Source organism: Anopheles ziemanni, chromosome 3 (assembly GCF_943734765.1).
Source record: "Anopheles ziemanni chromosome 3, idAnoZiCoDA_A2_x.2, whole genome shotgun sequence".
NCBI classification, from domain to species: domain Eukaryota; kingdom Metazoa; phylum Arthropoda; class Insecta; order Diptera; family Culicidae; genus Anopheles; species Anopheles ziemanni.
The window spans coordinates 22,280,795-22,295,481 of record NC_080706.1 but is presented as its reverse complement, the minus strand read 5'-3'; the positions used below and the strand labels follow the sequence as shown (position 1 = coordinate 22,295,481).

Sequence of the window (14,687 nt, the reverse complement as noted above, 5' to 3'; positions counted from 1 at the left end):
AAACAATATTAACTCATTACATTTCTCGACCCCACTTTATTTATGTTACATAGATCGTTACGGTCCTGCTTGTGTTTTCCTGTGAAATTACTTGATTTATCGCTTGTTTGAAACAACAATATGTTCGATAATTATTTGATCAAACCCGATTAAAATTAATTTACATCTAAAACCGTGTGATCGTTGTCAAAAATAAAGCTGCCGGAGGGAATCCCATCGGCTCCGAGAAATGGAAATCATTTGAAGTTGAACAAAACGTTTAGCACGACTCAACCGCAGATTGCTTGTTCGGTATATGTATGGATGCATTGTGGACCGAGGGTTTAAAATACTTGTCGAATGGCTACTTGGGACGGGACGGGGATGGTAGTAATTTCGAAAATGATTTTTCAAAACAGCGCCCTGCAAGGTGCGGTTAAACCCGGCACGGCGTGCTGAGTGGCGTGGAACCATTTGATGCCGGCGTACTGATTTTTTTCTTCTCTTTTCCTATATTCACTTTTCGCTCGCCGCTAGTGGTGAAGGATAAAATGGTTTTCCTCTGGCGAATACTTTTCATTTCATTTCCATGGGGACCGACGAGCGGGACTTGCCGATAGTGTTGCGTTGCGCGAGTAAAAAACCCCTTACGAACGCAGCCAGTTGTTTCTGCAGGACTTTACACCCCACGGTTGAGAATTTGATGCTTGTTAACGAGTGTGCAGCAGAACGCCCTTAAAGTGTGAAGCTGGCACGGAGCTGAAGCAGTAGACGTGTAATACCTTCAAAGCACGCACTGGAGCGACACTCCAGCGTCGGGACGAGCGGAGCAATTGCCGGTAAGGAAAAATATTGAATAGTTTCGCGGAGAAGCTGGCGCCCCCTGTTCCATGGCTTTGGCACGTGGCCGCGCCTTTAAGGGTATTAGGCACAAGGGGTTTGCAGTGAGCGATGTTTACCGTGCTTCGCGTTACTTGAAGCCGCCCAGGATTTCAGCGAATGAGAAAAGTGGTTCCACACCGTTGCTCTCCTTACTTGCGCGGGAGCCCGTTAACGAAGTGCATCTGGAGTGTGGAGGTCCGAATCGTCACCCACTAGAATGTGTATATGTGTCGTTCCGTGGATGTTTGATGTGGGTTTACTTCCGTTGTTCTGAAGTGCTATATCAGCACATTCGCATCTGCCGTGACGTGGTAAATATCTGCAGCACACCGCTAGAGCGCCAACACCGACGTCTGGTGCTAGAAGACGCCAGAGAATGGGTTCTTGCACACGCTGCACACACCGTCTGGCTGATGATGCCGCTCGCTACGTGCCGGCGAAGTGCGTTATAAACCCTACAAATATTTGATGCAAAATAATAAGCCATTCATCCCGGTGTCGCTTTTAACTGGTCTTGACGGCCAGCTCGGGGTGGGTAACATGGAGGATGTAGTTGATGTAACAGAAAAAGGACTGCGTCCGCACTAGCATAACTGGCTTTTCGTGGTAGCTGAACGTTCAGGTGTGTAAAACGATGGAGCAAAAAGTGCACTGCCATTTCTTCCGAGTTTCCAAATTAATTTAGATCTACAAAAAACTTTTATAGTTGAGATACTGGTTAGTTAGTTTATTTGTAGTTAGTAGCTCTCACGTCTATGTCTGTAGGATTTTGAAATATATCGGTTTTCTTATTTGTGAATCCGATTCTGGTTCGTACTGCAGCAAAGCCGTTTGGTCCGCCGTGGTGTTTCTATTTTTGCCAGACCCTCACGTGCTGCCATCGGGCTCAAGCATGAGTCGACAAACGCGACCGGACATGAGCGTGGGGGTAACGTTTCTTATCGAATAAGTCTCGAGCGCGCCATCTCGACCATGGGCATCTTAGATAAACCACTCAAAAATAATCCCTTATTTGTTACAGCACCAAACAGGCGTCCCTCCCCCACAAAGCTGAGCGTCCCCCAGTGCACCCGCATCGTTACTTCAGGACACGTTTTCGACCCCTGTGTACCGATTATCGGTGACAACGGTGGATCGTGGCTCATTTGGGCATCTCATGCGCCGCACGTGAAAGGTGTGTCGCTATCTGGCGTCCAATGGCACGAACGATAAGCTTATGCTGTGGCGCAACGAGATGTGATAAGAAAACGTACTCCGGAGCCACTCAGCCGTACGATGAGGAGGCACTTTGTCTGCGGTGCATGTGATGAGCGCAAGGCGCCCCACCATTGAGGGCTTACCATTCACTTCGATCGTGATATGCTCTTTACCCGACGATTGATTACATTTGTAATTGTGTTCCAATTGCTTTGTACAGTTTGAATTGAGCTCAATTGAAGGTGCCTCAATTGCCGAATGAATTTCGGGAGTTATACCGATTCCACTTCCGGTTAGACCTTTATGAATATTGGTCGTCTTTAGCTGCGACAACATTTCATTGCTATGTCCGGGATTGTTGGTCAATAATTAATTGATTACTCTTCTTTTGATCACGTCGTTCATAAGCCTTACGCATTCGATGAATACCACTAGCTTCCTTTAAACACAGCTTGGCTGAATATATGAAGTTGCTGTCAATCAAAGAGACGGGAAACAGAAGCCGCTTACAAGGTTATGAAACGTTCCCTAGCAGCAGGTGTCCCAAGTTGAGGTGTAGGAGAGGATCGAGCTGGTATCATGTTGAAAATTTAATTACATTAATGCACCGTGCGTTCGGTAACGCTCTGACTACATGCAGTCAGACGCGACGCTTACATGGAAGCGCAGTTCGGCCGACAATGAACCGATGCCATCAATATGGTATCCTGCAATTTAATATTAAAAGCGTATTAGTGAGACGGAATTTTCTGTATGGTTGAGCGCTTATTTAAAGTAGGTTTGCATTGCAGTTTCAAAACTTAAAAAGTAGACAAGCAGGATTTGTAGCTTGTAACCGTTTGAAGTAACGACAATGCATTTAAATACATCAGAATGGTGATGTTGACCATTATACCTTTTAATATGTAATCTATTCGTGTCTGTTACAACACTTCACTTAGAAAGACTGCACGTCATCGGTTCCTATCGTTCAGTGCTTTAGATCGAGTAATCAAATGTGCATCCCAACTAGTAACGTAACGTCCGTGAGAATTAGGATAAAAGTCTAAAAGCCTAGCGTTCGCTAATGGCCACTGGACAGGTTCTCACTACGCCCGATTTATATGTATAGCCCGGGAGTTGTTGATTCCATTTGCTGGAATTTAGAGCCCATCGTACAGCTGGTTAGGAAAAACTGATGCTTATGGTTTGTTTTTGATTGGTGAATAAATCCTGTTAGTTCAGTGGTTAGTTCAACTAACCATTGTGAATTCTGGTTAGTATTGCTCGAAATATTGCAGCCGTGTCTCGTAGAATTACTATTAGATATTCCCACCCGGACCCCATCTCCGGTTATGTTATGTCGAACAGGTTTTGATTTGCCTTAAAAATACCTTTGCCAATCCTCAATTTCACCGGTGCTGCCTAGAGTTTGTGTTTGGATTTCTTTTAGTCGATAGTCCTATCTTGACGTTAGTCCTGCAGTGGGTTGCCCAGCAAATGCCATAAAAAGTCACTTGAATGCTGGAAAGAAACAGTGGCATGCTTTAGCGGAAGTGACGATGTTAAAAAAATCAGGCCGGCAGGTCTGTAGGATGTTTCACACTTCGTTGCTTTCCTTGAAATATGCATACACTTCTTCAGTTTGAAAGTTGTCCTTAAAGAACTTTACTCTGGAACCCTTCAAAAGCCCAGGCCAGGCGCCTACGTTTTGTGTGGATGTTTTTGGTGTTGTTTATGGCTTTCTATGCTGCCCACGTTACCTCGTTCGGATTGCCGCATTCGCATCAATAAAACCAAGCTGCTTGATGCAGTCGTTTGTGCAGTCCGCTGGGACGAATGAGAAAATGGGAACGTGAAAGAAGTTATGTTTGGGGTAGGACATCCTTTCGAGTGTGTTTCATTGGTGTTCAACACGTTTTCGATAGCATACTACAGATGTGTTTATTTCGTCAATAACAAGTAAAATTTTAAAAAAGTTTGGAACCAATGAGTTGCACGAATAACTAAATAAATAAATAATTCCCAGAGCATTCTGAATTTCCTGATAGTAACGATTCCATTGGTCATTAGCTACTATTGACTTCTTTGCCAAATCAAGCGTTATTCAAACAGAAAGTCCTATCAGCAGTCCAGCCACGATGGTTAATGATAAATCGCTGTCGATGCCATTTAGATCTATTAGACCTCTAATCGCAAACCGCGATCGAAGCGCTGCGCTAATTGATGTCAATGTCCCTCCGGTGGCCAATTTACTATCAGCATCGGTGTGTGGCCGATCTCGCTGCCGAAAATACATAACCCGAATCAGCTAATTATGCCGCAATCGGAGTCCAAACTCATCATGTTAATAACACTTTTCGCCATATTTCCAACCAAACCCAAACGAAACACTGTGGCCAGTAAGGAACAAGTGTCCCGCTTACAGTCGGGCAGCAACTGCAACCTGGTGCCTGTAAAACAATTTTGTGATACAATAGGATTTATCTATGTCGCGGGACAAATGCAACCATGCTGGTTCGTTCGAGTGCAATATTGTGGTCGTTAGTGAGGGCACATTGTACGATGCCATTTTTTGCCCGTCTGTGCTTTTCTCTATACCCACCGTTTCACATTAAATGTGCATTGCAAATCATATCCCGTCATATACGGGATCTGGTTCTCGGACGAGCGACACCGGTGTTGGTGCTGGTGGTGTTGATCGTGTCGATGGTGGATATTCATCTACGGGTCCCCGCCGGCGTTACTCACGGCGGCGGATAGAGCGGAAATAACGAGATCCACCTCGCTCCGCCATCCAATGGCCGGCAGGTTGTGTGGTTTCGCGAAACCCTTTGGCGTTTTTTATTAAAACGCGCGATGAAATATTAAACCATCACCATAAAATAACTATCACCATTTGTCAAATCAGTCGAAAAGTGCAGTGCCAAAATGTGCATTTGTTGTCGGCCTGCCAGCAGCAGCACGACGAGGATGCGAGTGTTTTATTCGCTTTGTGCAGGTTCTACACAACAGCGTTTGCCATGGCCAGGGTACTTAAATGTGAATCCGTAAAATTGATTGGATTTGGCGTGGCCATCAGGAGTAGCGAATCATTTTATACGATGAATAATTTGTGCCGAATAAAACTCACAGCCGCTTGGGGTAGCCTGTTTTGTTGTTCGTTGACAATGTATTATGTTGCTACCTTCGGCTAAGTATCGTAACGTGTTGCATGTTTGTTGAACAGGTTTTGAATACGTGTGAGACCAATATGCCTTTTACTGTTTCGTTTAAAATCTAAAATAACATCATTTTCTCCGGAGCAGTGACTGAATGAATTTATGTCCATCATTCCAAATTCGCTTTACTGCCTTGTTCATCGTGTTCCAAACAACAGGTATTGTGGTACTGATTGCTGATTCCATATTTTAATTATCGCTGACTCAACATCATATTGTTTTGTTGGAGAAAATAATGTTATAATTCATACCCATTTTCAATATTACCTTTGTTTTATTCAAAAAAAAGTCGGTCGTTACCAATTTCATAGGAAATTGAAAATGAATTTACTCGTTCTGCTCATTTGCAATATTTTTGTCGTGTTTCACGCATAAGTTTCATGAAAGGAATTGTACTAAAAGTTATAACGAGCAGCATGTTGTTATTTTCGCATATAACACGTTTTGTGGGAATTAAGACTCAATAAATGCTCAAATGATATTTTTTTAGAAATATTTTTGTATTCTGATTACTGAGCATTTGCTTTAACGGTCATTTTTCACTCATCATTATCGTTCCGATGGATTTGGTTGTAGCATGAAAGACAAGCATCAAAGTAAAACACTCACAAACGCACACATTCTCCGACATGTAACGGGGTGGCCCTGGCTTCCCGTAACGGAAAATGAGATTTAGATTGCGACACCCATCCATTATTTTCCCCGTGGAAATTGAAATTACCATCGAAAGTAATTAAAAATTCAAATTTCAATAAAAACTTTGAAACTGTTTCTATTTCCATCCGGGAAGGGGGGGGAGGTACGAGATGCAGGTTGTGTTGCTTGCGGTAAGAAGGCATGGAATTATTAATAACCGAACATTTCGGCCACGCCCAGCACAATAGCGTCCAATTTAGCTGTCCATAAACCTGACGAACCGTCGCTAGAGCCATCTCGTCGTTCTTTGTACACCCTCCGGTTCCGGTGGTAAATGATATTCCTTTTTGAAATCATAACTAACGAGTGTTGATGATTTTTGTCCAAACATTACCCTATAACGCTTGCGAGAACGGATCCTGTAAACGCAATCCGGTCAAAGTTTAATCAATTTTCTTATCGGAAAGGTGCGCGACAGACACACATACACTGGGGTGTTTTGGTCCGACAGCTCAATGGCGGCGAGCACATCAACACAAGTGCCGTTCAAAACGTTCGGTACTGGAGCTGTGCACGAAACGGCTTATTGTAATCATCTCCCATTAGCTTTAATTAGTTGACAAACAGTTAAAGTTAATTCACCTGTTTATGGTTCATCTTGCGGGGAGGGCTGTAACTCGTTCACCTGACCGCCTGAAGTGTGCCGCCGGCCGCTGGGGGTCGATGTTATCTTACTGCGAAGGGGCGAAAGGAAACATGTTGGGTTCTTTTGTTGCTCCCTCGTGCCGGTGCTGGCTATGAAAGAGTACCCCATCGTCGATCCTGTTGAATGTCCCGCCAGATCGAATGAATTTATCCCATCGAAAGTCAAGAATAATCCTTATGCTTGGACGGTGAAGTACAAAACCGGATAGGAAGATAAAAATAAACGAGTGTACAACCTTTTTTTTTCTTTCGTTACCTTCCCAACACTGCACTTGGAGTAGCTCGACCGCCTGGAAGGTTTTCCATGGGGCTTTCACTTTTATATACTTACACCCCAACCTTTCCAACCGTGCCACCCGTTTTCTAGGATGCACGGGGAGGAAATTGATGATAATCTGCTTTCTCATCGTTTGCCACTGCTGGCGGTCCAACGCGTGTGTCGATGGATATTCTGTTTTTCGCTTCATCATGCATCCCGCCGCTGCCAGCCTTCTTCACCGTGGGCTTAAGATTCAATGACGCAAAAACGCGCGCGGGAAGGCGAATATTGTTAAATTCCAGCAGTGTGCGCGCGTCTCGGTGCAGAAGCGGACGCTCCACTCGTTGCCATCGGGATCCGCTAGATAAGTGGAATTGGTCGGTGTAAGTTTTAAGTGGCTCGTTTGAAAACGAAGGCAGGTCCCCCCCTTAAGGTGGCCGAAGACGGCAGAGAAGAAGTGATGAGAGTGTATTGTACTTCTGCAACGGAGACGCGCTCGTAAAGGAGATTTCATTAAAGGATAACCGGGTGGCTTTCGGCACCGGTAGATCAGCATACTACTCTCGCAGCTCTCGCCGGCTTGGTGGGATCATAATGCGCTAGAAATTGATATCGATAGTCATTGCAATTAATTTACCCCCCCTGTAGGTTACATTGTTACTGCTACCTACCATCGTGACTCCGTAGATGGCAATAATTGGTGGATGAGTTGCATTGCGTTTGGATACGCACGTAGGGTATTGAGTTGATCAAAAAAAAGAGCTGAACCAGTAAATTTACGGTTCTGTAAAAAGGCAATGAGTATTTGGGAATCATTTTTCCGTTTCTTATATGTTATATTCAGCTACTCCTTTAAAATGTTGTTTGCATCGTAAATCAGATATGAATTGCGTAACATGTTGTAGGGCAAGTGATATTGTGGATTGATTAATTTTCCAGCAGTGCTATTAATAAAATACAAGCATTTTTGTAATTTAAATAAAAGTCATATTTAATTTTAATTAAACCACTGTCCCTACCATAAGCTTAGACTTTGAGTAGAGAACCTAACCAAATCCCTCGATGGACAACGACCCTTCTGATTCGTAGTAAATTTGCTCGTACAGAAAGATAATAAAATAAACTAGCTAGTCGTCACCTTGCCCACTCACTTGTGGCTTTCATTTCCTAGCAGCAGCAGCAGTGCCTTGCGTGGGAAATGCTTGTGGAAATGCACACTAGTTCAATTCCATCAGCTAGGGATAGTACCGGGCTTCCTGTGGTGACTGAAACCGTACCCGGCAGCAGCAACAGGGGTAGAGCATGACAGCAGCCCGGACAAGCTCGACACATCGTGTGCAGCTGTCAACAGGTACTACAACCGGCCGCTTTCCGTTCCACACTCCCGGAAAGTGTCATCGATTTAGGGTGGTACATTTAATTTCCTCCAGCGCGCTGCACCTGTCATGTAATCTTGCCCGGGTCGGATGCGAGAGAGAAGGGCCTCGAAAGTGGATGGACGGGGGCGACCGATTCGAAACCGTGCGAACAAACCCTTTTATATGCGATTTATGCATCATGTGCTTTCGGTACACACAAGTGTGCTGGGCATCGTTTGAGTCATGCTAGAGGAATGATTATTGATTAGGCATGTAAAACATTAGTGTTCCATGATGTACCAACCGATTGCCGGAGACGTAATGGCAAACGTGGACCACAATCCTTTAATTTTCGTCTTATATTTTATGCGTCTAGTCCAATTCTAGTTCGTCTTTAGTAGCCTTAAATGTCTGTCACTTTGAGGCAATGGGCAGAAGCGACATAAAACTAATAAATACCCATCATTACGACGGCTCCTTGTAATTGGCCACTTAGTGGCGTCCCATTACACGCCGGCTGTCTCTTTGTTTAAAGCTTGGCATTGCCACGCGAAACCGTGCACACTCACTTGGTTGGGAGTTATTGTCATTTTGTGGGATGTATGCAGCGTTTGTATACAGACGAGCTCCCCGTTTTTTCCTCTCCTCGTCGCCACTCCCCTGCCGGCTTAAATCCGGGAGCACTTTGTACGATGCAGTTTTGAACTCCGACGGACACGAAAAATATGCAAATTTCATTGCGACAGCCAAATAGAAAAGATCCTGTGGCATCACAGGACGCACAGCCATTCGGCTAGCCACAAGGAAAAATGAGTTCTCTGCGTCCTTCGCCTGCGGGCAGGGAAATTGACGGCGGCTGGCAAGGGTCGATTTTGAACTCGGTCTGCGATGAACAGACTATTTTCAGCTCCCCGGCTGCTGTGCATGCAACCGGAGATGGCCAGATGAGCTTCATGTTTGGATCGGGCAAACTGAACGAGCTTTGGTTCGGGTGAGATGGCATTTGACTCCTGCCGGCCCCAGCCAAGAGTGTGGTGCAAGGAAAATAGCTTAGTGCATACTTTTGCCCGGGATTTGGAACTGATAGAGGAGACGGGAACCCGGGGCGAGGTAATACTTTCGAACGCGGTGGTAGTGCTAGAGCGGTTGATGGGGATGATGGTGTTGATGGTGTTGATCACGATGGTGCTGACGAAACGGTCGGAGATGAGCGCCATTTGAATATTGTTATTTGTGCCTCTTGTTTTTGTTGAAACAAACATTAGATCATAACGCAAAAATGTGTTTTTCCATCAATAGGTTTCTCTTGTTCGATGCAGTGTGATACATACGATGCAGCAATCATTCTTTTAAAGCCATGAAAAATAATGGTTTAATTTGAGCTTATGTCGGCAATGTGTTTGGGATTGCAGTTCTTTCGAATAATATCATCAATTTTATTATTCTCCTGCGCACTGCCTGTGAACAAAATAAATCGTACTTTTACAGCATTTTGCAATTGTTTTTAAAGAATTTAATATTGGAAATCACGGAAGCGCTCCAGCCCGCACAAGAGAATAAACTTTTTAAGGCTATTTCCCGTTCCGTTTGTGCAATAACAAAAACACTCACCACAGTGTCGGCGGCGATCATGCGGTTTTCCCGATCAGTAAATCTGCTCGCTACTCACCGAGAAGTTACATTCTATACATATATATGTGTGTGTATATGTGAGTGGGCGGTTGTATGTGCGATTTCCACGTTTTTCCCAGGGCAAACTTTTATGCGCTTGAAAACAAAGCGACAGATTAATCCTTGCGACGTGGCGAGTTCGAGCAGGTGGATGGAACCTTTCCAACTTTGTAATGTTAAATTAAATATGAAATCAGTGGTGCACTAGCTAGCGCACCAGAGAATCGATGGGGCGAAGTGGTGTGCAGGATAGTACCGGAACTTATTTGAAATTTGTAATAAATGTTTGGTGGTTGTTGATTTGCTTTAACTCGTTTCAAGCCATGTCGTTGGAATGTAACTGTTGAATTTTTATGACAAGTTGAGTCAGTATGAGACATAAGAGTATGCAATATTTTTGTACATTTGTTGTCGTTGTGTTTACTCTCATTTAATTTCCCGGAATATTTCATTCGAAAATGAAATCCTGTGAAATGTAAGGTATGGGAAAAAGTTGTTGGCAGACTGAATATTAGACTGGAATCGCGACGAGAGTGGATTACAAATTAAATCAAACTAACTAAACCCCGGTTCGGAATAGCGCTATGCTAAATCCAAACACACCTTCACCAAAGAAGACAGACACCTGATGCTATTTGAATGCACCAATTTATTATGCATGGTGGTAGTCATTAATAATGTAAATTGGCAAAATTTGACGATTAATATTTGAGCTGGCCTGAGTATGGATGGTGAGCTTTCGCGTGGCTTTCGCGGAGCAAAAGTAAGCGAAGGATGCACTGGCTCGAAGAACGCGGCGTATCTCTCACGGGTAAGTACATAACTTAATCCGTTGAAGCCAGGAGGGTTTCGTTGTGGATTAAAGTACATTCTTACCTCCTTAACGCTAGTTTCAGCTAAACGAATTGCAGCTCCAGGAGCTCCGTTCCGTTGCGTTGCGCATACGATAGTTAAATGAGATAGAAAAATATGAGTGAATAAAATTTTTACGATCAAAAATATTCACCCTCCTCCAAAGCTCAGTCACGACTACAACCCTTTTCATGGGTCAAAAACGCTACTGGTGTGCACTCTATTTCTGCCCAGATTTTCTTAGTAGTGAGGCTAAAGTTTTCAGTAACGTAAGTGCCTTCCTGCAAATCGTAACTCTTGCCCCAGAAAACTCGAAATGGAATAACTGGCTTCGTTTCGAAGAGGAATTGGGTTGCACGACAGCGAGGACCTCATGACCCCCTTCGTCATACGGTCCCACCCCCCAGTCGAGTGCTCTAGCATGTAAAAAGTTGGACAAACATTTTCATCGGATACGTAACTTGCGATCCGTAATTAATTCGAGTGAATGTATGCTTTTAGTTTAGCGCAGCCTGTGGAAAGAGCCGTTCCGCGCCGGTATGCTTTCGGCAATGCTCAGTAAAGAACCAACCCTCCCGTTCCGGGTATTTGATCGGGAAGATGAGCTCCGGATGGTTGAAATTTGTCAGGGGGAGTCAAAAGTTTGCCAAACTCTCGCATCTTGCGGATTACAGACGTATCTTTGATTTGGTATTTTCACCATTACCACTACCACGACCTGCCCACAAGTTCACGTGTGCACCGCGCTAGAAACCGCACAGCATGGAGCATTCACCGGAAAACTTTAAACTGTTGCAGCAGTTTGCAAGGAGCGTTTGGATTTACAGTGGCGATGCATTCTGATGATCATTCCGATGGTTTCGTTTCTGACTGTTTTTTTTATGAAACGAGCAACAAATAGCCCTGCCGTGTACATTGTGTATGTTGGGTAAGAACGGTGGGATGCAAGAGCAATCGATTTTGTTGTTGTGTATCTGTGCTGTCGTTCGTGGTGAGGTTCTAGTAGTTCTTTTTTTTGGGTGGTGAGTTGCACTTCGGTGTTCGGAAATACCGAAGCAAACAATGGCTTTGCCCAACCGAAAAGCTGTGGGGGATGGGAAGAAAATCGCCATGTTGCCTCTCAGCGGGGAATTGATGCTTCAATGGCAGTGAGGCAGTGAAGAGGTATGCAAACGGAATGTACAGCGATGTCTACAACATGGTTTCAACTGGCAGTACCATCGCCGGATTATAAATAGGACGAGATGGGGAAGGGTGCGTTACAAAAAAAAAAGGATAACACAGACACACAGACTATACAGGGCAATAAAAGAAGCATCTTAGAAGCATTTCAATCGGGAAAAAGTTAAAAAATGTAGTAGTCAAATAAAGAGAATAAGATAGATCAAGAATGAGCTCATAACACAAGCAACGTGAAGCGGAATGGAAAATGTGCATTCTGATGCACACTGAAACACATCTATATATCGTTTGCAACGGGCTGTTAGTTCCAGCGCATCATTCCTCTTTGTTTCATACGAGTTTACGGTCCTGCCAGAGGGCTATTCTTTTATCTCGGGGTCAAACCAGTCCACATCCCTCATTTTTCAATACAGATGCGACTCTACTTCTCAAATTTACTTTGTAGCAATGCAACATCTTATTTCATTTTGCAACGGAGCTCAATTGAATGCTCCTTCGTGTACGTCAATTTGGAGTAATAAAATGTACCGAACCTCATCCTACACATTGCCGTTCGGATCAGATTTGACCAGAGTTCCATTGAACGTTGGTTGGGATATGCAATGCAAACGGGGTCTCTTGATTGGTTGTGATGTCACTGGTTGATTTACGAATCACAGAAAATTTGATAAGGATTATCCATCAAATGGATTAGTCTGTACGGTTCTGCCCACCGGCTACAATCACAGTCGAGTAATCCGATCGGCAACATGGATACCATAAGGGAGATGTCCTACGGAGTTGAATTATCCTGCCATGAAATGTCTTTTCATCAGCTCACAGCATGCTGCTGCTTAGTGCGGATTAGGTTTATACGTGTTCCTATCGCTTATGATTGATAAAATTGAAACATCTCAAACGGAAGAGCGGACAATGCTTCCATTCATTTAGCACCGTGGTTTAAGCTAGGATAAAAGAGAATTTCGATCAGAATCGATATGACAAGAAGTAATTAGTATCACTGTAACGCCTTTTGGTCCTCCAATCGTTGTCTTGCATCGCTGATCCGCTTCGGAAACGTATATTAATGAATGAAATAACAACGTATGTGAGTCAAATTGAATTTTATTGTCGTTTTCTTTGCAGGTAAGAGTACGCAGACACCAACCATGGACATGAACTTGGAGAAAGAAATCAGACATCTGCACAACCAGGTATTTATTTTGTCGGTAGAACTTTTCCCATTCCTGCTCAGGGGACGGGACGGGTTTTCCAAAGTAGTCCTGCACTGGCCGGGCGAAAGTGTCTGTTTGAAGTTTTTTTCTTCTGGGAATTCATCAAACGCATTTTCTCTACACAATCTGGTTAACAGAACGCTAGTCCGACTTGGTTCGGGATGAGTTTTACTGTCCTCCGACATTGTTTAATTAAATATCTCCCGTATGGTGTCGGGTTGGTACGGGTGCAATTATTCGTATATGGTGGTGCTCGAGCATGAATCTCGAGTAGCGTGCACCTCTCGAGCTCATAATGCCCAGGTTTGGTCGTAGAATGGCTTACTTGGAAGCAGCCCGTGCCCTTGTTTTGATTCGCACTAGGCGTGTGGAGCGTTTTCCAAGGATTCATCCCAGGTATTTTCATACACGGCGCCTGCAGCCGCCACAGGTCAGCTCGTCCCACAATCAGCCCCTGGACGATGGTGATGGTGTGGATCGTTGGAAGCCCGTGTAATTTGCGTAAGCGTCCGCCAAAAAACCCCTTAATGTGCCAGTTTTACGAGCAGCGGTATGAAAGAGGCATAAACACTCGTTTATTACGGTGTGCCAACCGCGGCGGTGCAGTTCGCTCTGCCGGGCGACAATGAATGGTTTAGTGTGGAGCAAATCTTTTCACTCGCAGCCGACTGTACTGTACAGGTTGGCCGTACGAAGGGATTTCGAAAGCCGCGTGCAACTTTGTGTTGAATTGGATTTTAAGTTACTGCTTCACGCGCTTATTGGAATGAATTAAAGTGGTGTTATTTTTTACCCACTTTTTAAGATGCTTGAGCTGAACAAATTGCTACCTGTTTTGTACTTTTATATGGGGAAGGTAGGGTGGAGGGTAACGCCGTAAAACAATACGGCAATGCCCGTAATACCATAATAAATAAATATAAAACATGTTTGATTTTTTAGAAGAAAAAAATTCTTGTGACTCGATAACAAATAATAAAATTGATTCTATTACAGCTAACATACGTCAATCTTTTCATGTCAAACTAAAAAAATCTTAAAGAGATCGATGGGTTTGTGGAACACTATCTGTTCTGCTTTTACTAATAAAATTAATCGAGCATTCGGAAGTGCACTACATTTCGGGAGTAAAATAAAGCAGCTCTTAACCATGAAATATAGTTCGATCCACTCCTCTCAGCGGTAAGCAAAGTTGTTCTAAAACAATCCCGTCAATTCTATCGACATCATTTTGTTCACGTTTATCTTCTCATAAATACGTCCAGCATAAATGACTCACAAATATGTTCGCAGCGTGAGTTCGTATGAGAGAAGTACTTTTAACTGCGAAGCTAATTTAATCTGTTTGCTATTGCTGCGCATTTCAAGACCGATAACGACTAAATTTGGCTGTTCTTCCACAGAAAACAAATTCCCATATGCTAACGCTGTATTTCCGTCAGTCAAGCTTTCTTCGGCGCTTTCGGTAGCCTTGGTATGTTTTTTGGCGAACCCACGCAATAGCAATAATTAATTCAATAATCCCCAATTACCTAATTCCTCCCTCGGAGCG

General features: G+C 43.9%; 1 protein-coding gene across 1 annotated transcript in view; it reads left to right on the top strand.

Moving 5' to 3' along the window:
* Positions 1-14,687, top strand: part of LOC131287064 (peripheral plasma membrane protein CASK) — a 212,969-nt gene that overhangs the window by 80,612 nt on the left and 117,670 nt on the right. The window lies entirely within an intron of this gene.